At 42.5% G+C, this 27,447-nt stretch overlaps 1 pseudogene; it reads right to left on the reverse strand.

Annotated features, from left to right (window-relative positions):
- Nucleotides 1-3,539: 3,539 nt before the first annotated feature.
- On the reverse strand, nucleotides 3,540-9,650 carry LOC129536310 (eukaryotic translation initiation factor 3 subunit F pseudogene; annotated as a pseudogene).
- Nucleotides 9,651-27,447: the final 17,797 nt, after the last annotated feature.

Below are 27,447 nucleotides of genomic sequence, written 5' to 3' on the forward strand. Positions count from 1 at the left end.
TGGAAAAGGTCAGTCTTCATCCCAATCCCAAAGAAAGGCAATGCCAAAGAATGTTCAAACTACCGCACAATTGCACTTATCTCACATCCTAATAAAGTCATGCTCAAAATTCTCCAAGCCAGGCTTCAGCAATATGTGAACCGTGAACTTCCAGATGTTCAAGCTGGTTTTAGAAAAGGCAGAGGAACCAGAGATCAAATTGCCAACATCCGCTGGATCATCGAAAAAGCAAGAGAGTTCCAGAAAAACATCTATTTATGCTTCATTGACTATGCCAAAGCCTTTGACTGTGTGGATCACAATAAGCTGTGGCACATTCTGAAAGACATGGGAATACCAGACCACCTGACCTACCTCTTGAGAAACCTGTATGCAGGTCAGGAAGCAACAGTCAGAACTGGACATGGAACAACAGACTGGTTCCAAATAGGAAAAGGAGTACGACAAGGCTGTATATTGTCACCCTGCTTATTTAACTTATATGCAGAGTACATCATGAGGAACGCTGGGTTGGAAGAAGCACAAGCTGGAATCAAGATTGCTGGGAGAAATATCAATAACCTCAGATATGCAGATGACACCACCCTTATGGCAGAAAGTGAAGAGGCACTAAAGAGCCTCTTGATGAAAGTGAAAGAGGAGAGTGAAAAAGTTGGCTTAAAGCTCAACATTCAGAAAACTAAGATCATGGCATCTGGTCCCATCACTTCATGGGAAATAGATGAGGAAACAGTGGAAACAGTGTCAGACTTTATTTTTGGGGGGCTCCAAAATCACTGCGGATGCTGATTGCAGTCATGAAATTAAAAGACGCTTACTCCTTGGAAGGAAAGTTATGACCAACCTAGATAGCAGAGACACTACTTTGCCAACCAAGGTCCATCTAGTCAAGGCTATGGTTTTTCCAGTGGTCTTGTATGGATGTGAGAGTTGGACTGTGAAGAAAGCTGAGCGCCGAAGAATTGATGCTTTTGAACTGTGGTGTTGGAGAAGACTCTTGAGAGTCCCTTGGACTGCAAGGAGATCCAGTCAGTCCCTTCTAAAGGAGATCAGTCCTGGGTGTTCATTGGAAGGACTGATGCTAAAGCTGAAACTCTAATACTTTGGCTACCTCATGTGAAGAGTTGACTCACTGGAAAAGACTCTGATGCTGGGAGGGATTGGGGGCAGGAGGAGAAGGGGACGACAGAGAATGAGATGCCTGGATGGGCATCACTGACTCGATGGGCATGAGTTTGGGTGAACTCCAAGAGTTGGTGATAGACAGGGAGGCCTGGCGTGCTGTGATTCATGGGGTCGCAAAGAGTTGGACAAGACTGAGCGACTGAACTGACCTGAACTGTACCATGAAACAATTACTACAATGAGTTTCGTGAACATTCATCATCTCATATAGGTTTGAAATGAAAGAAGTAGAAAGAAGCTATATTTGCCTTGTGATGAGAACACTTAGGATTTACTCTCTTAGCAATGCCATGTAAAACATTGTTGTTTAGTTGCTAAGTTGTGTCTGACTCTTCTGCCACTTCATGGATTGCAGCCTGCCAGGCTCCTCTGTCCATGGGATTTCGCAGGCAAGAATACTGGAGAGGGTTACCATTCCCTTCTCCAGGGCATCTTCCGGACTAAGGGATCAAACCCACATCTCCTGCACTGCATGTGGGTTCTTTACTGCTGAGTCACCAGGGAACCCCCTACAACAGGGTTAATTATACTTACTATGTTGTACACTACATCCCTTGTACTTATTTATTTTATCATTGGTCCAGTTTCCCCGACCCCATCTCCCATCTCTGGTAAACACCAATCTGATCTCTATTTCGTTGAGATTGTTTGTTCATTGTTTGCGAAGCATAATTACCCTACAACACAATGCTATGTTAGTTCATGTTATACAACATAGTGATTGAAATTTTCTGTATGTTTCAAAATGATCATCACAATGTGTAGTTACCATCTGTCACCATACACAGATGTTATATAATTATTGATTATATTCCCCACACTATAATTTTCATACCCATGACTCATTCATTTTGCAACTGAAAGTATGAGCCTCTTAATCTTCCTCACCCATTTCTCTCCTCCCCCCACCACCTCCTCTGTGGCTACCACCTGTTTATTTCTATATCTATTGTTCTGTTTTGTTAAGTTTGTTCACTTGTTTTGTTTTTAGGAATCCACATATAAGTGAAATCATACCATATTTGTCTTTCTCTGTCTGACTTGTTTCACTTAGCATAATACCTTCTAGGTTTGTCCATGTTGTGGCAAATGGAAAGATTTCATTCCTTTTTACGGCAAAGTAAGATTCCATTGTGTGTGTGTTTGTGTATGTATATGTGTATATATCATATCTTCCTTATTCACCTGTTGATGGGCACTCAGGTCGCTTCCATATTTTGACTATTGTAACTAATGGTACAGTAAACACAGGTTGCACATATCTTTTCTAATTATTGTTTTCATTTTCTTCAGATAAATTCCCAGGAGTGAAACTGATGGATCGTTTGGTGGTTCAATTTTTAACTTTTTGAGGAACCTCTATACTATTGTCCACGGTGACTACACAATTTACATGTTTATCAACAGTTTATAAGAGTTGTCATTGCTTAGGACTTCCCTCATGGGCCAGTGGTTAAGAATCCACCTGTCAACGCAGGGAACTTTGATCTCTAGTCTGAGGACTAAGATCCCACATACTGCAGGGCAACTAAACCCACATGCCCTAGAGCCTGTGCTCCACAACAAGAGAACTCACTGCGACGAGCAACTTGCGCATCCAGCTAGAGAGCAGCTCCCACTCACTGCGACTAGAGACAGCGCATGCACAGCAATGAAGAACCTATGTGCCACAGCGAAGACCCAACACGGCCAAAATAAATAAACAAAAACTAACTGACAATAAAAAAGAGTTCTCATTTCTCCACACCCTCACTTGGTATTTGTTGTCTTTTTAATAATAGCCATTCTATATTTATAAAAACAAATAGTAGCCATTCTAACAGCTACGATGTGCTATCTCATTGTGGATTTTTTTTGAAGTATAGTTGATTTACAGTGTTCCAGTGTATAACATAGTGATACGTGTGTACACGCAGACACACACATACATGCTCATATACATTTAATGGTGAAAAGCTGAAAGTACTTCAACTTAAATATATACTCTTTCAGATTCTTTTTCCATACAAGTTATTACAAGACACTGAATATAGTTCCCTATGGTATATAGTAGGTCCTTGTTGCATATGGTTTTGATTTACATTTTCTTGATGGTTAGCGATGCTGAGCCTCTTTTCATATGCTGGTTGGCCCTATGTATGTCTTCTTTGGGAAAATATTTAGGTTATTTGCTCACTTGTGTTTTTTTTTCACTTACAAAAGGTAGTCTATGTTTCTTTAGAGTCACAAAAGTTGACCGAGTCAGTGTGACTCAAATCACAAAGACACCATTTCTCCTTTGCTCCATTCTGGGTTCCAGGGTTGGCTGGGGCCCAGTATGGCAGGAGGGCCGCCTTCACAGATTCACAGGTTCCTCAGTGCGGGCAATGTGACTGCGAGAGATTGATCAGATAGGTCACCATCAACAGGTTGTTGATGTTGCTGTTGAGCATGGTCTGGAAGTCCTCGGGAACCATTCTGGGTACTTGGTTAACCAGACTCATCAAGAAATGGCCCAGGATATTGTGGGCTGACACCTTTCTAGACAGCAAGTCCTCCCCATACTGCAACACAGTGCTGGGGGCACCACTGACTTGCCACAGGTCACTGGAGAGGCCGACCACCTGGTAGGGGCTGAAACAGGTCAGTTCAACTCCAGTGCTTTCAGTGTCTAACATGGGTCTTGCACCGTCAGAGGGTGACCATCGCCCCCACGGCTCTCCGATGAACACGCACTAAAGTGCTGATGAGGCCTGGACGCTGGTGTCCACCGTGAGGTGGATGGGGTTGGGGGCTTCTGGGCTGCAGGACTCATGGACCAGCACTGAGTGCTCCGTGATGTCGTGGGCCGCAGCGTCCCAGCCCAGGATGAGCGCCTCTGGAGAGACTTTTCCTGTGCGCCTGATACATGTTCTTACCAAATTCCCCGTCAGCAGTCACCTCATCTCCTGACTCACTATGCGGCGCTGAAAGGCAGTCGGTGACTTCCACTGAGTGCATGTCAATGGATCCCAGCAGGGGCCAGATAACTCAGGCAGCTCCCTCACTGCGTCGCTCGTAGCTGTCCACGATGGAGGCCAAGATGACGAGGCACAGCCGGACCACGTGGCCGCCCGGGAAGGGGCCTGGGAGGGCAGGGCCAGACAGCGACTGTGCGGGGGGGATCTGTGCTGGGGCCGGGGATGAGGCCGCAGCAGGGGCTTTGGGTGGGGTGGTGGGAGGTGCGCTCACTGGTACTGCTGGTGTACCATCTTGTCGAGAGGGTGTTTCACTTTTTAATTGAGCTGTTTATTGCATTTTTGTCACTGAGTTATATGTATTCTTTGTATATTTTGGATATTAACCCCATATAAGAAATACCGTTTGCAAAGATTTTTCTCCCCCTCAATAGGTGGTCTCTTCATTTTGTTGACAGTTTCCTTCACTGTGAAAAGCTAATTAATTTAATTTGATGTTCACTTCAGTTCAGTTCAGTCGCTCAGTTGTGTCCGACTCTTTGCGACCCCATGAATCACAGCATGCCAGGCCTCCCTGTCCATCACCAGCTCCCGGAGTTTACTCAAACTCATGTCCGTCGAGTCGGTGATGCCATCCAGCCATCTCATTCTCTGTCGTCCCCTTCTCCTCCTGCCCCCAATCTTTCCCAGCATCAGAGTTTTTTCCAGTGAGTCAACTCGTCGCATGAGGTGGCCAAAGTATTGGAGTTTCAGCTTTAGCATCAGTCCTTCCAATGAACACCCAGGATTGATCTCCTTTAGAATGCACTGGTTGGATCTCCTTGCAGTCCAAGGGACTCTCAGGAGTCTTCTCCAGCACCACAGTTCAAAAGCATCAATTCTTCGGCGCTCAGCTTTCTCCACAGTCCAACTCTCACATCCATACATGACCATGGGAAAAACCATAGCCTTGACTAGACGGACCTTGGTTGGCAAAGTAATGTCTCTGCTTTTTAGTATACTATCTAGGTTGGTCATAACTTTCCTTCCAAGGAGTAAGCGTCTTTTAATTTCATGGCTGCAATCAGCATCCGCAGTGATTTTGGGTAGCCCAATTTATATATTTTTGCTTTTTTTCACCTGAGGCAATATATATTAAAACTATTATTAAGACTCATGTAAAAGTGTACTGGTTATGTTTTCTTCTAGGAGTTTTATGGTCTCAGATCTTACATTTAAGTCTTTAATCCATTTTGAATTTATTTTTGTGCATAGTGTGAGAATGTATTCAGCATGTAGCTGTCAAGTTTTTTCAACACCATTTATTGATGAGGCTGTCTTTTTCCCATCATATAGTCTTGCCTCTGTTGTTAGAGATTAATTGCCAATACAAATGTAGGCTGATTTCTGGATCCATATTCTGTTCATTGATCTACGTGTTTATTTTTGTGAGAGTATGATACTGTTTTGATCACTTCAGCTTTGTAGGATAGTTTGAGATCAGGGCACATGACACCTCCAGCCTTGTTCTTCTTTCTCAAGACTGTTTTGACTATTCAAGATCTTTTGTGTTTCCCTACAAATTATAGAGTTATTTGTTCCAGTTCTGTAAAAAAATAGTGCCATTGGTATTTTGATAAGTATTGCATTGCATCTGTAGATGGCTTTGGGTAGTATGGTCATTTTAACAATAATAATTCTTCCAGTCCATGAGCACAGTGTATCTGTCCATCTGTTTGTGTCATCTTTAATTTCTTTTGTCAGCATCTTACAGTTTCCAACTATAGGTCTTTTACCTTCTTAATTAGATTTATTTCTAGGTATTTTATTATTTTCGATGCAATTTTACTTTTTAAAGATTTCATTTAATTAATTTATTTATTTAAGTTTTGGTTGTGTTTGGTCTTTGTTCTGCCTGGGCTTTTCTCTAGTTGTGCTGGGCAGGGGCTACTTGCTAGTTGAGGTGCACAGGTTTCTTATTGCGATGGCTTCTTTTCTCGTGGGGTATGGGCTCTAGGCCGTGGGGGCTTCCGTCGTTACAGTATGTGGGCTCAGTAGTTGTGGCTCCCAGGCTCTAGAGCACAGGCTCAATACTTATGACCTACAAGCTTAGTTGCTCTGAAGCATGTGGGAATCTTCCCAAATCAGGGATCAAACCCCTGCATTGGCAGGCAAATTTTTTACCACTGAGCCACCTGAGAAGCCCTTTTGATGGGATTTTAAATGAGACTATTTTCTTAACTTCTCTTTCTAACAGTTAAATAAACTATTAGTTTTTAAAAGCACAATAGATTTATGTATATTAATTTTATATCCTGCAAATTTGCCAAATTCATTGATGAGTACTGTTAGTTTTTTGATGGCATCTTTAGAATTTTCTATGTATAGTATCATGTCATCTGCAAACTGTGACAGTTTTACTTATTCTTTTCTAGTTTGGATTCCTTTTTTTTCTTTTTCTTGTCTGATTTCCATGACTAGGAGTTCCAACACTATGTTGAATAAAAGTGGAGAGAGAGGACATCTTTGTCTTGTTCCTGGTCTTAGAGGAACTCTCAGCTTTCCACCATTTAAATTTTACTTATTTATTTATTTTTGGCTGTTCTGGGTCTTCAGTGCTGTGCATGGGCTTTCCCTAGCTGTAGTGAGTTGGGGCTACTCTCCAACTGCAGTGTGGACTTCTCACTGTGGCGGTTTCTCTTGTTGCAGAGCTCTAGCGTGGACAGGCTTCAGTAGTTGTGGCCCACGGGCTTAGTTGCTCCATGGCATATGGGATCTTCCTGGACCAGGGATCAAACCCATGTCCCTTTCCTTGGCAGGCAGATTCTTAACCACTGGACCACCAAGGAAGTCCCAGCTTTTCACTGTTCAGTATGGTATTAAGCTGTAGGCTTGTCATATATCACCTTTATTATCTTGAGTTATGTTCCTTCTATACCCACTTTCTGGAGAGTTTTTAATCATAAATTTAAATAATAAATTATGAATTTATCAAAAGCTTTTTTATAAAATTTTTGTGTTTCTATTGAGATGAGTATATGATTTTTGTTCTTCAGTTTGTTAATATGATGTGTCACATTGACTTGTGAATATCGATCTATCCTTACATCCCTGGGGTAAATCCCACTTAATCATTGTCTGTGATCTTTTTTAATGTATTGTTGAATTCAATTTGCTAATATTTTGTTGAGGAATTTTTCATCTATGTTCATCAGCGGTATTGGCCTTTAACTTTTTTGTGTGTGATATCTTTATCTGGTTTTGGTATCAGGGTGATGCTGGCCTTGTTGATTAGGTTCAGAAACATTTCGTCCTCTGCAATTGTTTGGAATTATTTGAGGAAGATAGACATTAACTCTTCTCCAAGCATTTGGTAAAATTCACCTATGAAGCCATCTGGTCCTGGACTTTTGTTTGTTGGAAGTTTTAATATTACTGATTCAACTTCATTACTGGTAATTGGTCTGTCCATATTTTCTATTTCTTCTTGATTCAATCTTAAGAGGTTGTACATTTCTAGAAGTTTGTCCATTTCTTCTAGGTTGTCCATTTTATTGTTGTATACTTGTTCATAGTAATTTTGTTAATAATATGATCCTTTATATTTCTGTGGTGTTGGTTTTAACTTGTCATTTTTCATTTCTGGTTTTATTAATTTGGGCCTTCTCTGTTTCTTTCCTGATGAGTCTGGCTAAAGATTTATCAGTTTTGTTTATCTTCTCAAAGAACCAGCTCTTGGGCTTCCCTGGTAGCTCAGTGGTAAAGAGTCTGCCTGTCAATGCAGGAAACATGGGTTCAATCCCTGGCCCAGGAAGAGTCCACTTGCCATGGAACAACTAAGCCAATGTGCCACAACTACTGAACCAGAGTTCTAGAACCCTTGAGCCGCAACTCCTGAGCCCACACACTGCAGCTATTGAAGCACATGTGCCTAGAGCCCATGCTCCAGGGGAGAAGACGCTGCAATGAGAAGCCTGCACACTGCCACAAAGAGTAGCCCCCGCCCACAGCAATAGAGAAGACCCGGAGCAGCCCCAAACAAATAAAGCTTAATAAAATAAAAACAGTTGCTGACATACTCAAAAATAAGATCAAAGAAAAGAACCAACTCTTAGTTTCACTGATCCTTTTTTCCTCTCCATTTCATTTATTTCTGCTCTGATCTTTTTATAGTTCCTTTAGGTGTAAAGTTAGGTTGTTTGTATGAGATTTTTCTTGTTTGCTGAGGTTAGCTTGTATCACTATAAACTTTCCCCTTAGAACTGCTTTTATTTTTATGTTATATAGATTTTGGATAGCTAAGTTTTCATTTTCACTTGTCTGTAGGTTCTTTTTTATTTCCTCTTTGATTTCTTCATTAATCCATTAGTCACTTGAGCTGATTTTCTCTATCCTTGATGATCATTATCTGAATACAGTTGTAAAAAATAGTTAACTCTCCAAATACTTTTTCTGGACTCATGGTACAGTTTCATACCTTCTTCTGGGGTCAAGAAGAGAGAGTTCAAGCTCAGGAACCATACGGAAATTTAATTTTTTTATGTTTTTAATCATCATGTATTTATATTTTCTGCTCTACTTTTTTTTTTCATTTAATAGTATTTCAAATGAAACTTTCTAGTTATTGGAACTTCTGGATTGGTGAACACATCAAGATGCTAGGAGAACCATATGTTTAGAGAGGGCATGAACTGCCCTCCCTTACCCCATACTGTGCCCTATGTGTGTCTTCCATTTGTCTATTCCTGAGTTGTATCCTTTGTAATAAACCAGTAATAGTAAGAAAATGGTTTCCTGAGTGAGTTGTTCTAGTGAATTATTGAAACTTGGAGAGGTATTTGTAGGAACCTCCCAATTTGTAGCCTATTTAGATAGAAGTGTGGGTACCCTGACCATCCATTTGTGACTAGTGTCTGAATTATGGGACTGAACCCTTAAACCTGTGGTTTCTGACGTTAACTCAGGTGGTTAGTGTCAGAATTAAATTAAATTGTAAGACACCTAGTTGGTGTTGGAGAAACAGAGAATTGGTTGTCGATGAGGAAAAAAAACCCCACACATTTGTATCAGAAGTATTATGAATTAAATCAGTTCTTTCATTGTCCAAAGAAAATGTGGTATTTGCTAAAACAGTCTTTGCTCAGTGACACATTTGGTTTGGGAAGAGGAAAAATGAAAGAATGGGGTATGAGGAAACTTTAATCCCTGGTGGTCACATGGGCACCCACAGTATGGAACAGCTGCTGTGCTGGGATAAGTTATTGATACTAACAGTAAAAGTTAATAATTCATGAGGAGTTGGTCCACTGGATACATAGGAAATACAAACTAATTAGAAAAAAAGTCAAATACACAGTCCTTTGGTTATTACTATCTGTAAAGACTAAAATGAAATTAAGAGTGCTGAGTCAGAACTTGATGCTGAACCAAGCTCAGATTTCTATCAGTCTGAGCTCCAGTCTCTAGACTCAAAGCTTCACCAAAAGAAAGGATTATGTGGGAAAGCAGAGCAACTCTAATACCTCTGGTCACCATGGAGGTGGTCCACATTCGGTTCAGTTCAGTTCAGTCGCTCAGTCATGTCTGACTCTTTGCAACCCTATGAACCACAGCACGCCAGCCTTCCCTGTCCATCACCGATTCCCAGAGTTTACCCAAACTCATGTCCATTGAGTCGGTGATGCCATCCTGCCATCTCATTCTCTGTCATCCCCTTCTCCTCCTGCCCCCAATCCTTCCCAGCATCAGGGTCTTTTCCAATGAGTCAACTCTTCACATGAGGTGACCAAAGCATTGGAGTTTCAGCTTCAACATCAATCCTTCCAATGAACACCCAGGACTGATCTTTAGGATGGACTGGTTGGATCTCCTTGCAGTCCAGGGGACTCACAAGAGTCTTCTCCAACACCACAGTTCAAAAGCATCAATTCTTTGGCGCTGTTTTCTTTGTAGTCCAACTCTCACATCCATACATGACTACTGGAAAAACCATAGCCTTGACTAGATGGTCCATATTAGCGGAGGGCAAAATCAATAAACTATTGAAATAAGAGTGTATAGTATGAAGAATCTGCCTTATTTTGTGGATTGGTGTATCAGCTTACTGTAGAACCATTAGTAGAATGGATCATGAGAAGAATTTAGGGGCATTGTCTTTGGTTTTGAAGGTTGCAAAGTGGAAGAGCATGTTTCGGTTGATGTAGCTCACTATGGAACAATCACAGATGGCTATACAAGATCCAGAAACATTGTAGGTTATTCCCAAGGAAATACCAGTCTGGTGAATGAATGAAAGCCAACATAAGTTCTGTTTACCCTGAGAAGGGAGGCTATCTGACTCTCCCTATAAATTCCAAACGAACATCACACATGAGACAGCTGATATGTTCTGATGCAAGTTGTGTGGGACCAGCTTTATGAGAACTGGGATGTTCACCTGCTGAATATGCCTGTGTTAATTTAAAACAATAAGACAGCAGCAAACCGGGTTTATTTGGGAACACCAAAGAACTTCAGTTCAGGACATAAAATCTTTGATGAAGCACCAAGTCCTGAGAATAAAGGAAAAGAATGTTCTTTTATACAGGAAAAGAGGGAGCTGGGAACAGCTGTTGCAGACAGAGTCCATTGGTGGACTTGCCTGGTGGTCCAGTGGTTGAGACTCTGCCTGTCAATGCAGGGGACACAAATTCGACCCCTGCTCCAGGAAGACTGCACAGGGCAAGTGGAACCAAGCTCATGCACCACAGCTACTGAGCCCCAGTGTTCTGCAACAAGAGAGGCCACTGTGAAGAGAAATCCCACACGCCTCAACAAAGAGCATAGCGTAGACCCTGCTAGCCCCAGCTAGAGAAAGCCCCTATGCAGCAACAGAGACCCCAGCACAGCCAAAAATAAATAAGTGAATAAAAGACTTGACCATCAGGGATTAACAAAAAAGAGCCCCCTGGAGGAAAATGGAAGTTCCAAATATGCGGCTTTTCATTGGCTGAATTATGACAGCCTCTCATTGGCTGGGCTGTTGCTGGGCAAGGAGAAATTCTTCCTCCTCCCGCTTGGTGTAAAGTATTAATGTTTTTCCCCTTGGATATACAAGGGTAATATCTCCTCCTATAGGGTCTGCAATTGACTTCAGGTGCTAGTGCCTGAGAGTTCCCCCTTCTGGCCTCCTGACTCCATTTTAAATGAGGGCTCTGTTTATTAATTTTCAACCTGTTACCCAGGTCATGATGAAAGCCATGGTTAAGGGGGGGGGGTTCCCTTTTTCACTGGGCACCATGTGTAACTTTACTGCTGCAAAATCAGCAATAATCCCAGAAGCCTTTTTGAATTCGCTGTCTCAGCTTCTTCTCATGGGCTTTGCAGTTGCTAATAAAAACACCAGGTTAATGAATAAGCGAATGTGGAAATGTTGAAGTTGGGGGAGGGTCAAGGAACACAACCCAGCAGGGTGGAAGTCTTTGGAAATGAGATAAATTAAACTGGACTTCGATTGGATTGAAACAAAAGTCTTAATATAGCAGGATTGAAGGTTGGGTGGACAAAAGGGACCCCCCCCCCGTCCCCGCCCCACCTCGCAACACCCACCCTGCCCCGCTGTGGGCTCCAAATAAATCCAAAAGGGACCCCCTGATGGGACCTAAATAAGTTCATTCTATTTACTTTCAGTTTGAAGAACTTTTTCTTTTTTCCAATTTATGAAGCTGGCATACAAAGAATTGCAATGAGAAACTTGACCTGGGATGGGGCAATAGCTAGGCAGTGAACCAAGAAAAAGGCTGTTAAAGTAACCAGATTAGGACCAAGATGGGGTCATTCATGCTAAGCAGTTTGGTCAGCAAACCAAAACTGCACTGAGTTAAATGCTGGGCTCTCCCAGGAAAGGAGAACCTAGGCAGATCGTCAGCTTTTGGCTGCTCAGCACAAGTTACCTGGCCCAGCGCTTCTAAGACTTCCGTTTCCTCCACGCAAGAAAAGAAACCCTGCCTTAAAGAAAAGAAACCCTGCCTTAACCAGTCAGCAAGTGCCCAGTGTAACTTCCTTCTTCCTGCTCCCTTCTGCCTATAATTCTTGCCTTGTACAGCGCTTTGAAGCTCTTACATATTGCTAGACTAATGCTCCCTAATTTATGAATTTCTGAATAAAGCCAGTAAGATCTTTAAATTTTACTCAGTTGAATTTTTTTCTTTAACACATCTGACAAAAAGAGAGTCCCCAGCCTTGTCCCCTTGCTGCAAAGAGGACCCAACACTTTATGTACTTGAGTGGGTGAAATAAGGGAATGAAGGAGAAAACCCTAGGACTCATTGATATGGAAGTCCAACACCCTGTGGTACCAAAATGTAACAGTGAAGCCTGAGGCGGGCTTCAGTAAGATGGAGCGAATGCAGTGGTAAGTGGGCTGATAGGATGAAGATGAAGGTTTGGGTGAAAATTGTAAGGCTGACATGGACTTTATGTGAAAAGAGTGTGTCTTCTTTACATGAACGTTCTGAGGGATTGCTATCACGTCTGAGCGGGGACCGCCTCCCTTACCTACAGTTAAAGATGTGAGGATTGATGGGGTTAAGGTGAAGGTTTAGATGAAAATGTGTATATTTGAAGTGGTTGCATCCTTTTTATATGAATGACTATGGGGCTGGACATTGTGTCTGACTAGGAAACTGTTTCTGAAAACAGAAAGTGTGTAAGTCGACCCTTCAGGCAGTTTTAATTGGATGTGCTAAATTGGAACCAGTAAGACTGCCTGAGCTCAAACAGCATAGAGGACAGACTGGAGTCCTGACATGGACAAATTCTCTGTGCAGTAGCTGTGTGTGCCCAGAGACTGGGACTTATTGCAAAAGCCTGTGAGCACCTCCCAGGGCTGGGCACTAGGACTTTAGTGAATTTCCATCTGAGGGACAATTACTAGCTTGCTATCAAACATTAATCAAAACTGCCCATAAGACTGATGGATACGAACAAATCTTGATACCTGAAATGCCTATGATGTCTTGGGTGACATGAGAAAAACACTGTCAGGGAGGGCAATACCCAGAAGAGTTCCATAATAAAATGGAAATTTTTAAAAATCAACTATACTACGATTAAAATAAGCTAAAGTTTAATGGTTTATACAGCATCATGCTACCAGTGGAATGCAAGGACTCATGAGCAAGGAGCCTCTTCTCCCCTAGGACTGACTTTGAAACTTATGAGGAGCTGCCAGATTCTGCTATTACTTGGACAGTGCCCTGTAAATGTCCTGTAAACCGTTCTCAACTGACCAACAAAAAGTTGCTTAGTTTATGGATCTCAGTTGTAAGGTGAACAGATAGCATCTTGTTTGGAAGGCCACCACTCTGATCAAAGAAGTGAAGTGAAGTGAAAATTGCTCAGTCGTGTGAGACTCTTTGTGACCCCATGGACTGTAGTCCATGGAATTCTTCAGGCCAGAATACTGGAGTGGGTAGCCGTTCCCTTCTCCAGGGGATCTTCCCAACCCGGGGACTGAACCCAGGTCTCCCATATTGCAGGTGGATTCTTTACCAGCGGAGCCACCAGGGAAGCCCCTGATCAAAGAAGGTAAGAACAAATCAGCAAGGCGGACTGAACTGCATATTGTTTTCCTAGCAGTGGTGGGAGAATTGAACAGTAATAAAAGCCCCTGTGTTTCAGGTTTCCCCTACTTGTGGGCAAAGACCTGTACCTATGTAATGAAACCTCCACAAAACCCCCATACAGCAGGATTCTAGGAGCTTTCAGATTGGTGACCACATCATGGTATTGAGAGGGTGATGCACCCGGAGAAGACATGGAAGTTCTGTGCCCTTCACCCCCTGCCCTGCCCTGTGCGTGTCTTCCATGTGAAAGTGAAAGCATTAGTTGCTCAGTCATGTCCTGACTCTTTGTGACCCTATGTCCTGTAGCCTGCCAGGTTCCTCTGTCCATGGAGTTCTCCTGGCAAAAATACTGTTGTGGGTAGCCATTTCCTTCTCCAGGGAATAATAAACCAGTAAGTAAACAACAACAGTAAACTTTCCAGTTTATTCATATAATTTTTGTAATGATGTAATTGATTGATTCATAGGAATTCTGTGAAATTGATAGATAATAGTTTATGTCATTCATCTATTGTTGGCTTCTCTTTGTATTTATTGCCACAAGCATTCTGTATCTAGAGCAAGATAATATTTTGAAATATTCATCTTTATGGTTTCCTTCTCTACTGATCCAGAGACATATTAAATATCATAGGAAGAACTGGAGTTGTTAAAACAGGAATGCAGGCAGAAAGAAATAGTTAACTTTTGATTTTCCAACCTAAGGGCTTGAAGCCTACTTAAGAAACATTAGGAAACCATAGCCTTTGATTTTGCAATGGAAAATAAAGGACATTTGAGGATCAAAAGGATCCTGCAAAAAAAAGGCAGAGAATGTGTGCCTGAACAACAGATGATATCAAGGATAAACAAAGCTGAATGCTAGCTAAAGTGGTGAGGAAAGATTTTATTCGGTAAATGCTGTTGCAACAGGGAAGGGAAGAGAGTTCAGCATAAACCCAACTTCAGTTTTGCAAAGGTTGAGATAGAATTATAAATTTGGGATCAGTGGTATATAAATGGCATATAACTGGCTCCCCAATATAATTTCTCTTTTTCTCCCCAGTTGAGATGTAATTGACATATGACCTGTGTGAGGTATACAGTGTGTTATTTGGATAATTTGTGTGTTGCAATATGATTACTACAGTAGTGTTTGCTAACACCTCTACCATGTTACCTAATTGTCATTTCTCTTTTGTGACGAGAACTATTAAAATCTAGTCTCTTAGCAACTTTGAAGTTTATAGTACAGCATTGTTGATGATAATTACTTGCTATGTGTTAGATCTCCAGAACGTATTTACTAGTTGCAAATTTGCACCCTTAAACATCTTCCAAGTTCCCCCATCCACTTGGCTCCTCCCACTGCCAGTCCCTGGTAACCACCATCCTGCTCTGTTTTTCATGAGGTCACCTTTTTTAGATTCTACACACAAGTGACACCACACAGAGTTTGTCTTTCTCCATCTGGCTTATCTCCCTTAGCACGATGCCCACAGGCTCCATCCATGTTGTTGCAAATGGCTGAATTTCCTTCTTTCTCTCGGCTAAATGGTATTCCATTGTGTGTATACATATATATAAATTTTCTTCATTCTATCAGGGTTTTAACTTTGTTCAGGACAAAGTGTCTTAAAAGATACTTTGTCTGACTTCCTGGCTGCTGAAAATGGCCAGTTCTGATCAAAGAGAGGTAAACAGAAGTAGCCAGGTAAGAGTTCCAGGAAACTTTATACAAAGTGATCGATTGGACTTTCATGCATTTTTGTCATTCCTGCATATACCTGCCTGGGATATGGATTTGAAGCTGGGGGCAGAGCATCTGTCTTGTTAGTTAAGGCAAAAAAAGCATGAGAATGAAAGCTACATGTGAGGGTAGTAGAGGGGAACAATCAAGAGTCCCTCGGACGCTGATGACATGGCAGGCTGCTGTGCCAGCCCAGATCTTGTATTTTTAATCTTACTGGAAAACAAGCCCCCCGTCGGTTGAGCTAGTATAGTCATTTTTTCGGCTGTACAGTTGTCCCTCTGTATCCATGGGGAATTATTTCTGTTGCAGGAATGAGGACCCCTTCCAGGGCCCGAGAGTGGACTCTTGTCCAACACTTAGAAATCAGTTGTCTGAGGAGACACAGGCTGACAAAGCAAGAGACTTTGTTGGGAAGGGGTGCCTGGACGGACAGTAGCAGGGGACGGGAACCCGGGAGAACTCCGCCACGTGGCTCAGATTCTGGCTTTAGGATAATGCGGTTAGTCTCCAGGCTGTCTCTGCCAATCATTCTGACTCAGGGTCCTCGCTGGTGGTGCGCTTCACTCAGCCAAGGTGGACTCCAGTGAGAAGTCTGGGAGGTTGGTAGGACATCTGGACTGGAGTCTCATTTCCCCTTTTGACCTTGACCAAATTCTTCTGATTGGTAGTAGTTTGTTAGTTCTGCATTCCTTCCAGGACCTCCTGTTGTAAAATAACTCAGGCAAGTTGTCACATCGTGTCTGGCCAGGGCAGGCAGTTTCAGTCACTGTTAGGTTCCCCTAACAGTTCCAGGACCCTGCCCACAAGGATACCAAAATCCAAGGATAGATTATACAAAGTTGGCCCTTCACATACCTGTGGGTTCCACATCTGTGGTACAGGTTAACTGTATACAGGCAAATGCGTCCTGATACTGATGGCAACTGAACCCAAGGGCCTTAATGCAATTGCACAGGAGTAGATCTAGACTGTGAGAGGAGGGCCTAGGAAGAATCCTGTGATAACTTGTAACACTAACTGCCAGATACTAGAGGCTGACTTGCAAGGGAGAATGTTCAAAAATGTACTTAGAAGTATTGGCAAGACCAAGAAGCAAAGTGGATAAAAGAGCAAGCTCTGTCACCAGAATTCAATCCTGGCTCATGTCACTACTAGCCAGGTGACCTACAATCATTGACTTAATTGTTCTGTGCCTCAACGTCCTTATTTGTAAAATGAGGATAATATAATAATAGGGTAATTACGATGATGAAACGCGGAGCTTATACAGTAAGTTCTCAGTCAACACTAGCTGTTGTTATTGTTAATCATTCCACAGAAAGAGGATTTTTTTGGGGGGGCGGGGAGACTTATCTCTTAGGAAGCCTGGCAAATGGTATTACCCACCATAGGATTATCACACATTAATCATCAGAATAGTCTAAAGAAATTTCTCTCCATGGTGTCACAAAATTCCTTTTCCAAGTCTGCCAGGCTGGCCCTGAAGCTGTACACTGGCAAAAAGTTTTCCATTCAATAAAACATCTAGAAGTGTTTATGGAGCCCCTTTCATGCACATGGACGGTGTTGGGTGACGGTGGGATACAAAGATGAATGTAATATAGTGTGTGTGAGTGTGTGTATTTATGGGAGAGTGGGTGGCAACAGCAGCTGCTACTCTCTTGTTTTTGCTGGACTTGACCCAGAGCAGGTGTGAGCCTGAGGAAGCACGTATGAAGTCCAAGGATAAAGTTAACTTGGCAGAAGGCAGAGCTGAGAGATAGATACAGTGCACCAGTGCAATGGCATGTTTGAGCCCTGGGTCGAACAACACCTTGTGAAATGTAATAAAGGGAAACCCTACGAAAATGAGTCAGGAGACCAGAAACAGGAGATCTCATGGGGTAGGAAATGGCAACCCACTCCAGTGTTCTTACCTGGGAAATCCTGTGAACAGAGGAGTCAGGAGGGCTACAGTCCACGGGGCTGCAAAGAGTCAGACACCACTGAGCGACTGAGGATGAGTGCGTGCGCACACAATTCAGATCCCAACAGGAAGAGAGGCATCTTGCATCTCCAGCAGGCGGCAGCACTGCTTCACCACCTGCAGGAAGAAGAGCCATGACTCTCCTTGCCTGGTGACAATGTGCAGCCTTGCGCACTCCTTCCCCATTTGGAACAGTCTGCTGTTCCCTGTCCAGTTCCAACTGCTGCTTCCTGACCTGCATACAGGTTTCTAAGGAGGCAGGTCCAGTGACCTGGTATTCCCATCTCTTCAAGAATTTTACACAATTTGTTGTGATCCATACAGTCAAAGGCTTTGGCATAGTCGATAAGCAAGAAATAGATGTTTCTCTGGAACTCTCTTGCTTTTTCCATGATCTAACAGATGTTGGCAATTTGATCTCTGGTTCCTCTGCGTTTACTAAATCCAGCTGGAACATCTGGTAGTTCACAGTTCATGTACTATTGAAGCCTGGCTTGGATAATTTTGACCATTACTTTACTAATGTGTGAGATGAGTACAATTGTGCGGTAGTTTGAACACTCTTTGGCATTGCCTTTCTTTGGGATTGAAATGAAAACTGACTTTTTCCAGAACTGTAGCCACTGCTGAGTTTTCCAAATTTGCTGGCATATTGAGTGCAGCACTTTCACAGCATCATCTTTCAGGATTTGAAATAGCTCAACTGGAATTCCATCACCTCCACTAGCTTTGTTCATGGTGATGCTTCCTAAGGCCCACTTGACTTCACATTCCAGGATGTCTGGCTCTAGATGAGTGATCATACCATCATGGTTATTTGGGTCATGAAAATCTTTTTTGTATAGTTCTTCTGTGTATTCTTGCCACCTCTTCTTAATTGCTTCTGCTTCTGTTAGGTCCATACCATTTCTGTCCTTTATTGTGCCCATATTTGAATGAAGTATTCCCTTGGTATCTCTAATTATTTTGAAGAGATCTCTAGTCTTTCCCATTCTATTGTTTTCCTTTATTTCTTTGCATTGATCACTGAGGAAGGCTTTCTTATCTCTCTGTGTTATTCTTTGGAACTCTGCATTCAGATGCTTGTATCTTTCCTTTTCTCCTTTGCTTTTCACTTCTCTTTTCACAGCTATTTGTAAGGCCTCCTCAGAAAGCCATTTTGCCTTTTTGCATTTCTTTTTCTTGGGGGTGGTCTCTATCCCTGTCTCCTGTACAATGTCATGAACCTCCATCCATAGTTCTTCAGGCACTCTATCAGATCTAATCCCTTTAATCTATTTCTCACTTCCACTGTATTATCATAAGGGATTTGATTTAGGTCATTCCTGAAATATCTAGTGGTTTTCCCTACTTTCTTCAATTTAAGTCTGAATTTGGCAATAAGGAGTTCATGATCTGAGCCACAGTCAGCTCCCAGTCTTATTTTTGCTGACTGTATAGAGCTTCTCCATCTTTGGCTGCAAAGAATATAATCAGTTTGATTTCAGTATTGACCATCTGGTGATGTCCATGTGTAGAGTCTTCTCTTGTGTTGTTGGAAGAGGGTGTTTGCTGTGACCAGTGCGTTCTCTTGGCAAAACTCTGCTACCCTTTGCCCTGCTTCATTCTGTAGTCCAAGGCCAAACTTGTCTGTTACTCCAGGTGTTTCTTGACTTCCTGCTTTTGCATTCCAGTCCCCTATAATGACGGAGAAGGCAGTGGCAAGCCACTCCAGTACTCTTGCCTGGAAAATCCCATGGATGGAGGAGCCTGGTAGGCTGCAGTCCATGGGGTTGCTAAGGCTGCAGTCTGTGTGGTCGCTAAGGGTTGGACACGACTGAGGGACTTCACTTTCACTTTTCACTTTCACACATTGGAGAAGGAAATGGCAACCCACTCCAGTGTTCTTGCCTGGAGAATCCCAGGGACGGGGGAGCCTGGTGGGCTTCCGTCTATGGGGTCACACAGAGTCGGACACAACTGAAGTGACTTAGCAGCAGCAGCAGCAGCCCCTATAATGAAGAGGACATCTTTTTTGGGTATTAGTTCTAGAAGGTCTAGTAGGTCTGCACAGAACCGTTCAACTTCAGTTTCTTCAGCATTACTTGCTGGGGCATAGACTTAGATTACTGTAATATTGAATGGTTTGCTTTGGAAACGAACAGAGATCATTCTGTTGTTTTTGAGATTGCGTCCAAGTACTGCATTTTGGACTCTTTTGTTGACTATGCTGGCTACTCCATTTCTTGCTGAACAGTTTTCTTTTTTTTTTTCTGAGAATCTATTTTATTTTATTTTTTTTTGTAGTTAATTTTTTATTGGAGGCAAATTATTTTACAATATTATATTGGTTGGTTTTGCCATACATTGATATGAATTTGTCCCGGGTTTACATAAGTTCCCCCTCCTGAACCCCCCTCCCACCTCCCTCCTCCCTTTATCCTCCCTCTGGGTCATCCCCGCATGCCAGCCCCGAGCATCCTATAACATGCATTGACCCTGAACTAGTGATTCGTTTCACATATGACAACATACGTGTTTCAATGGGATTCTTGCCCACAGTCGTAGGCTGCACAGACTTTATTTTGGGGGGCTCCAAAATCACTGCAGATGGTGACTGCAGCCATGAAATTAAAAGACACTTGCTCCTTGGAAGAAAAGTTATGACCAGCCTAGACGGCATATAAAAAAGCAGAGACATTACTTTGCCAACAAACATCTGTCTAGTCAAAGCTGTGGTTTTTCCAGTCATCATGTGTGGATGTGAGAGTTGGACTATAAATAAAGCTGAACACCGAAGAATTGATGCTTTTGAATGGCATTGGAGGAGACTCTTGAGAGTCCCCTGGACTGCAAGGAGATCCAACCAGTCCATCCTAAAGGAAATCAGTCCTGAATATTCATTGGAAGGACTGATGCTGAAGCTGAAACTCCAGTCCTTTGGCCACCTGATGCAAGGAGCTGACTCATTGGAAAGAACCCTGATGCTGGGACAGATTGAAGGCAGGAGAAGGGGACGACAGAGGATGAGATGGCTGGATGGCATCACCGACTCGATGGACATAAGTTTGAGTGAACTCCGGGAGTTGGTGATGGACAGGGTGGCCTGGCGCCCTGCAGTTCATGGGATCGAAAAGAGATGGACATGACTGAGCGACGGAACTGAGCTGAACTGTCTGGTAACAGCTCAGCCAATGAAAACCCTCTATTCTGGAAAACTCCCAGTTTTCCTCTAATGGACTTTTATAATAGTTCCTCTCAACTTCCCCTTCTCCTTTATAAAAGTTTTCCTCTCTTTTGCATTAGTGGGACTTGCATATGGTTTTCCATAATTGCATGTCACAAACTGAAATCTTTGCTGCCCCCAAATAAACCCCTTTTTTGCTGATAAAAATTACTGGCTGTTTATTGTTTTAGGTTAAGAGGAGAGTGAAAAGATTGGCTTGAAGCTCAACATTCAGAAACTCAGATCATGGCATCTGGTCCCATCACTTCATGGGAAATAGATGGAAAAACAGTGGAAACAGTGTCAGACTTTATTTTTTTGGACTCCAAAATCACTGCAGATGCTGATTGCAGCCATGAAATTAAAAGACGCTTGCTCCTTGGAAGGAAAGTTATGACCAACCTTGATAGTATATTAAAAAGCAGAGACATTACTTTGCCAACCAAGGTCCGTCTAGTCAAGGCTTTGGTTTTTCCCATGGTCATGTATGGATGTGAGAGTTGGACTGTGAAGAAAGCTGATCGCCGAAGAATTGATGCTTTTGAACTGTGGTGTTCGAGAAGACTCTTGAGAGTCCCTTATACTGCAAGGAGATCCAACCAGTCCATTCTAATGGAGATAAATCCTGGGTGTTCATTGGAAGGACTGATGCTAGGCTGAAACTCCAATACTTTGGCCACCTCATGTGACGAGTTGACTCATTGGAAAAGACTCTGATGCTGGGAAAGGTTGGGGGCGGTAGGAGAAGGGGACGACTGAGAATGAGATGGCTGGATGGCATCACCAACTCTGTAGACATGAGTTTGAGTGAACTCCGGGAGTTGGTGATGGACAGGGAGGCCTGGCGTGCTGTGATTCTTGGGGTCGTGGAGAGTCGGACACTACTGAGCGACTGAACTGAACTGAACTGATTGTTTTAGGTTAACAAGCTGAAGTGAGAAGTGTTCTCCAGCTTCTCATATATCAGTTCAGTTCAGTTCAGTCACTCAGTCGTGTCTGACTCTTTGCGACCCCATGAATCACAGCACGCCAGGCCTCCCTGTCCATCACCAACTCCCAGAGTTCACTCAAACTCATGTCCATCGAGTTGGTGATGCCATCCAGTCATCTCATTCTCTGTCGTCCCCTTCTCCTCCTGCCCCAATCCCTCCCAGCATCAGAGTCTTTTCCAGTGAGTCAACTTGTCGCATGAGGTGGCCAAAGTATTGGAGTTTCAGCTTTAGCATCAGTCCTTCCAATGAACACCCAGGACTGATCTCCTTTAGGATGGACTGGTTGGATCTCCTTGCAGTCCAAGGGACTCTCAAGAGTCTTCCCCAACACCACAGTTCAAAAGCATCAATTCTTTGGGGCTCAGCTTTCTTCACAGTCCAACTCTCACATCCATACATGACCACTGGAAAAACCATAGCCTTGATTAGATGGACCTTGGTTGGCAAAGTAATGTCTCTGCTTTTTAATATGCTATCAAGGTTGGTCATAACTTTCCTTCCAAGGAGTAAGTGTCTTTTAATTTCATGGCTGCAATCACCGTCTGTAGTGATTTTGGAGCCCAAAAAAATAAAGTCTGACACTGTTTCCACTGTTTCTCCATCTATTTCCCATGAAGTGATGGGACCAGATGCCATGATCTGAGTTTCTGAATGTTGAGCTTCAAGCCAACTTTTTCACTCTCCTCTTTCACTTTCATTAAGAGGCTTTTTAGTTCCTCTTCACTTTCTGCCATAAGGGTGGTGTCATCTGCATATCTGAGGTTATTGATATTTCTCCCGACAATCTTAATTCCAGCTTGTGCTTCTTCCAGCCCAGCGTTCATCATGATGTACTCTGCTTATAAATTAAATAAACAGGGTGACAATATACAGCCTTGACGTACTCCTTTTCCTATTTGGAACCAATCCGTTGTTCCATGTCCAGTTCTGACTGTTGCTTCCTGACCTGCATACAGGTTTCTCAAGAGGCAAGTCAGGTGGTCTGGTATTCCCATCTCTTTCAGAATGCTCCACAGTTTATTGTGATCCACACAGTCAAAGGCTTTGGCATAGTCAATAAAGCATAAATAGATGTTTTTCTGGAACTCTCTTGCTTTCTCCATGATCCAGCAGATGTTGGCAATTTGATCTCTGGTTCCTGTGCCTTTTGGGATCCAATAAATTGTTTAAACCATTTTGAATCAGATTTTCCTTCACTTACAATAGAAACATCCCTTACTGAGGCAGGTGATAACATTTGCCTCCTGCCTTAAAATTTACTGATGGCCTTGTTCCCAGTTGTAAAAACCCTAATTAAATGAACTGTTGAAATTGCATAACTGGCCAATTCTAGAACCTGGAGTAAATTCTAAGTATATATATATATTTTTTTTTTTTTAATGGAAAATTTCAAACAAAATTTCTAACAAAAGTAGCAGCAATGATATAACGAATCACTGTGCATCTGTCACTCTTTTCCAACAATTATCAACTCATGAACAAATTTATTTCACCTATTCTAGGCTCCATCCCTTGAAATGAACTATTTTAAAGCATATCCCATGCTTCATGTCATCTAATTAGTGTGCCTGGACCATAGCACTGCATCATATCTGCCAAGGAGCAGGGAGAGGGGACATCTAGCCCCCTTGAGACCCCAGCTCTTCCAGCAGAGAATTCCCCTTGATGATGGCAAGTCAAAAAAGCTGGCTCTCCATTTTAAATGGTGATAATAGTAACACAAAAGAGACAGGGGGTGACCAGGAAAAACTTTTGTATAGGAGAAAGAATTAAACTGAGCTCGATGAGATGGGTAGGATGTAGGTACCTAGAGAGACAAAAGAATAGGATGGGTTTATTACTGCTAATATAATATTAAGTATAATAATAAGAAAAATTGGAAAATAAAGAAATGTGGGAAAAACAGTCATTAAAATTCTCATTAACCAAAAGCCACTGGGATTTGGGTTTTAATGTTTGATTTTTGTTTGCTTGTTTTCTGTGTTTCTCTTTTATATATAAGTTAGTTGTAACTGAACTGAAAGTTTATATCCCTATATTTTTATTTAACAGGGTAAGCAGTTTTCTAAGTTAGTGTGAATTCATTGTAAACCTCTTTTTTTTTTTTGCACAGCATGTGGTTCACAGGACCTTAGTTCCCTGGCCAGAAATTGAACCTGGGCCCCAGGAATGAAAACACCAGGTCTTGACCACTGGACCACCAGGGAATTCCCTGTAAACATAATTTTTAAAAGATGCATAATATTTCCTTAAGGACATGTTGCATGGTTTATTTGATCAATCTCTCATATTTTGGCATTCTGATTCCTTTTCTTATGTGTGATTACATATAACTGTGCAATGAGCATTATTTTTGTTTAAAACCTTTTCTGAAATTTTGAGTTAATTACTTAGTGTAGGGACTACCAAAAGCAAAATTACTGGTAAAAGAGTGTGAATATTACAAAATAGGGCATTTCTAATACTGATTTTATACCATCTCATATCATTATCTCAAAAGGTGTTTCAAATTCCAGATAAAATTGATAAGAAACATTAAATTTAAGAACATAGGACCTAGAGTGTATGTCACAGAAATGTAATTTATGGTTTTTTTTGGAGGGGAGGGAGGGCTGCACCACATGGCTCATGGGATCTTAGTTCCTCAACCAGGAATTAAACCCAGACCCTGGGCAGTAAAAGCCCAGAATTATAACCACTGGACCTCCAGAAAATTCCCCTAGAAATCCAATTTTTAACTGTGCATGCAGTCATTCAGGAAAAAAAGGACTACATTTTCCTACCCCTCTTGTAGCTAAGCGTGAAGTTCTGACCAGTGGGATATAAGCAGCAGAAGAGTCTCTTGTTGGGCTTTGCTGGTGGCCCAGTGATTACGAATCCACCTGCAATGCAGGAGCCACAGGAGACTCGGGTTCAATTGCTGGGTCAGGAAGATACCCTGGAATAGGGCATGGCAAGCCACTCCAGTGTTCTTGCCTGAAGAATCTCATGGACAAAGGAGCCTGGTGGGCTACAGTTCATAGGGTCAGATATGACTCTGACTTACCACGCCTACACACACACATTCTCTTGGCAGTAGCTGGAAACCTTCTTCAATGGGTGCCTTTTGCCTTATTTTATCTCTCTCTCTTTTTTTTTAAACTTTGCTAGCTAGTAAAAAGCAGAGACATTACTTTGCCAACCAAGGTCCGTCTAGTCAAGGCTATGGTTTTTCCCATGGTCATATATAGATGTGAGAGTTGGACTGTGAAGAAAGCTGATCGCCGAAGAATTGATGCTTTTGAACTGTGGTGCTGGAGAAGACTCTTGAGAGTCCCTTGGACTGCAAGGAGATCCAACCAGTCCGTTCTAGAGGAGATCAGTCCTGGGTGTTCGTTGGAAGAACTGATGCTAAAGCTGAAACTCCAATACTTTGGCCACCTCATGCGACAAGTTGACTCACTGGAAAAGAGTCTGATGCTGGGAGGGATTGGGGGTGGGAGGAGAAGGGGACGACAGAGAATGAGATGACTGGATGGCATCACCGACTCGATGGAGGTGAATTTGAGTGAACTCTGGGAGTTGGTGATGGACAGGGAGGCCTGGTGTGCTGTGATTCATGGGGTCGCGGAGAGTCGGACATGACTGAGTGACTGAACTGAACTGAACTGAATTGAATATGGGTACAATCATTCGGGATAATGAACATAGGACAAGAGCCTAGGCTTGGTGGGGCGACAAGCTGGAAAGGCCAGGGTCCCTGAGAACTTTGAGGAGTGGACCCCCTTCTCCACCGTTTCTCCTCTCTTTGCACAGGGGAGGGAAAGCTCATTGCAAGGCACTGGTGGTCTGGGATTTCTACCGGAACAGCCAGACCTCACTCAAACACAGTGTGATTTTAGAAACTGGAAACAACAATGTTACTCACGCTTTTTTACCAGCCCAGAGAAGGGAAGAGTTACTGCCATGGGAAAAAGCATTTCAAATGTACTCTGAGACCATATTATGAGGTTTGGTTTAAATATTCCTGATTCTAACAAGAAAGAAAACTTCAGTGTCAATAGGAGGAAATTCCAAGTAAAACTATGGAATTCGTGACATCCAACTTCCAATTTAGTTGCCTCAAGTGTAAAAGAAAAGAAAGGAGTAGGAGAATGGTGAATATCTCCCAATTTATCTTGTTTCCAGAGATTATCATTCCTACTCCAAGAACTATTAAAGGGCCCTCTTGAGAGAACAGCAACCAAAAATAAAGTGGCATTTGGCATTTCTCTGGGAACGCATTTAACTCTGCTCTGAGAAGAATAACCTACTTTAATTTGCTAAAGCCCAAGTCTAGCCCTGTTTTCCTCTGAGCTGGGAAAAAGAAATCCCTGAGAAAATATTTTGAAACAACAACGTCAATCTGAAAAAAGAGAAGCAAAATGCCAAGTCAAAAGAAAGTTGTGTTAGAATGTATTTTGGTGAAAACAGAGATACTTGGGAGCTCAGATCTATGAGTTGTTGGGAATGGGGAATCAGGGATTTTGTTTTTGTTCATCAAAAAAAGGGACTCATTTCTGGAAGCAGCAAAGGGAGTGAAATATTTTGCTGAGATCTTTAGAAGCAACCCTGGCCCTTGCTCTTTCCTGCCAATGGAATTTGTCAGCAGTCAAAAACAGGATCAGAGTCAAAAGCAAAGAGCAGAACAAAAACAAAATATCATCAGAAATGACACAGCTTCATTGGATGTCCTCTGGTATAAAGAATTTTCTTCAGGCCAGATCTCCTCAGGCTCACGGACTTCTCTGCCAAACCGTGTGTGATAGGCCTGGCCAGTTCCTACAAGATCTACTTTTTCTCTCTAACTCATCCTGGTTGAAGTTTTGGCTGCTTGCAGTCACTTCTCAAGCAGTCTGTATAGGGGGCATCCAGTTTGTGTTTATACAAAGCAAAATGTTAATCTGAGCCAATTTCTTCTCACCAGTCTGCACACCTCTGAACTACTCCAATCAGGGTTCACCTGTAAAAAAGCAAAGTGGAGTGTTGTCTTAGGCAAAGCCTAGCAGAGATAACAAATCTGTTTTCAGAAAAAAAAAATCACAGTGCATCTCAAAGCCAATAGGATTAAAAAGAAATCTGTCACCATTCTCAAGCATTCTGTTATATGATCATTAACATTTAGCAAGTCAAAGTATCCATTTATGTATGGACTTTTGGAGGTTTCTGTTGTCATCAGTCTTTTTTGAAATAGACATTTCACCTCTGGGGTAAAGGAGGGGCTTGTAGAACTAGGGAATGAAATCTATAATCTCTTGGAGGGGAAAAGAAAAAGATTGGGCATGTAACTTTAATCATTGGTGAATTTTAGAATCACATTCCAATGTGTTCCACCAGCAACACAGCTCGTTATTATCTTGGGCTTTTTCTTTAAAAGCCACCTGCCTGCTGCCCCAGAGGCCAGAAGTTTACCCTTGCTTCTTGCTCACTTTCCCTTTAAAGACTGTTAGCGTTTCAGCTGGTAAAGGTCCAAGTGCCCTCTGGATTAGTTGGCAGGACATGTGCGTTTTCCAATTTGGAAGCAAAAGAACATGTTCTCCAGTGGGGGCTCTTCAAGGTAATTGCTCTCTGAGAGATTCCTGCCACTGCCTTAGGCAACCTTCACTGGAGACAAATCCCTCTCGCTGTTAGAATGGGCTAGATATCCAGAGATGGAAAGATGGGAGCTCAGGACAGACTTGCTGAGACCTTTGAAACCAGTGACCTTTCCACACAGAAATGGGGGAAAGGCCAGCCCAGGCCAAGGCAGCTGAATGCCTCCCCTGCCCTCCCCTCCCAGGCACAGCAGCTTTCCACTGCCTTCCTTTTTTGAAAGAGCGTCAGTGAAGG

Source organism: Moschus berezovskii, chromosome 20 (assembly GCF_049115385.1).
Source record: "Moschus berezovskii isolate FMDL1 chromosome 20, NW_MosBer_1.0, whole genome shotgun sequence".
NCBI classification, from domain to species: Eukaryota; Metazoa; Chordata; class Mammalia; order Artiodactyla; family Moschidae; genus Moschus; species Moschus berezovskii.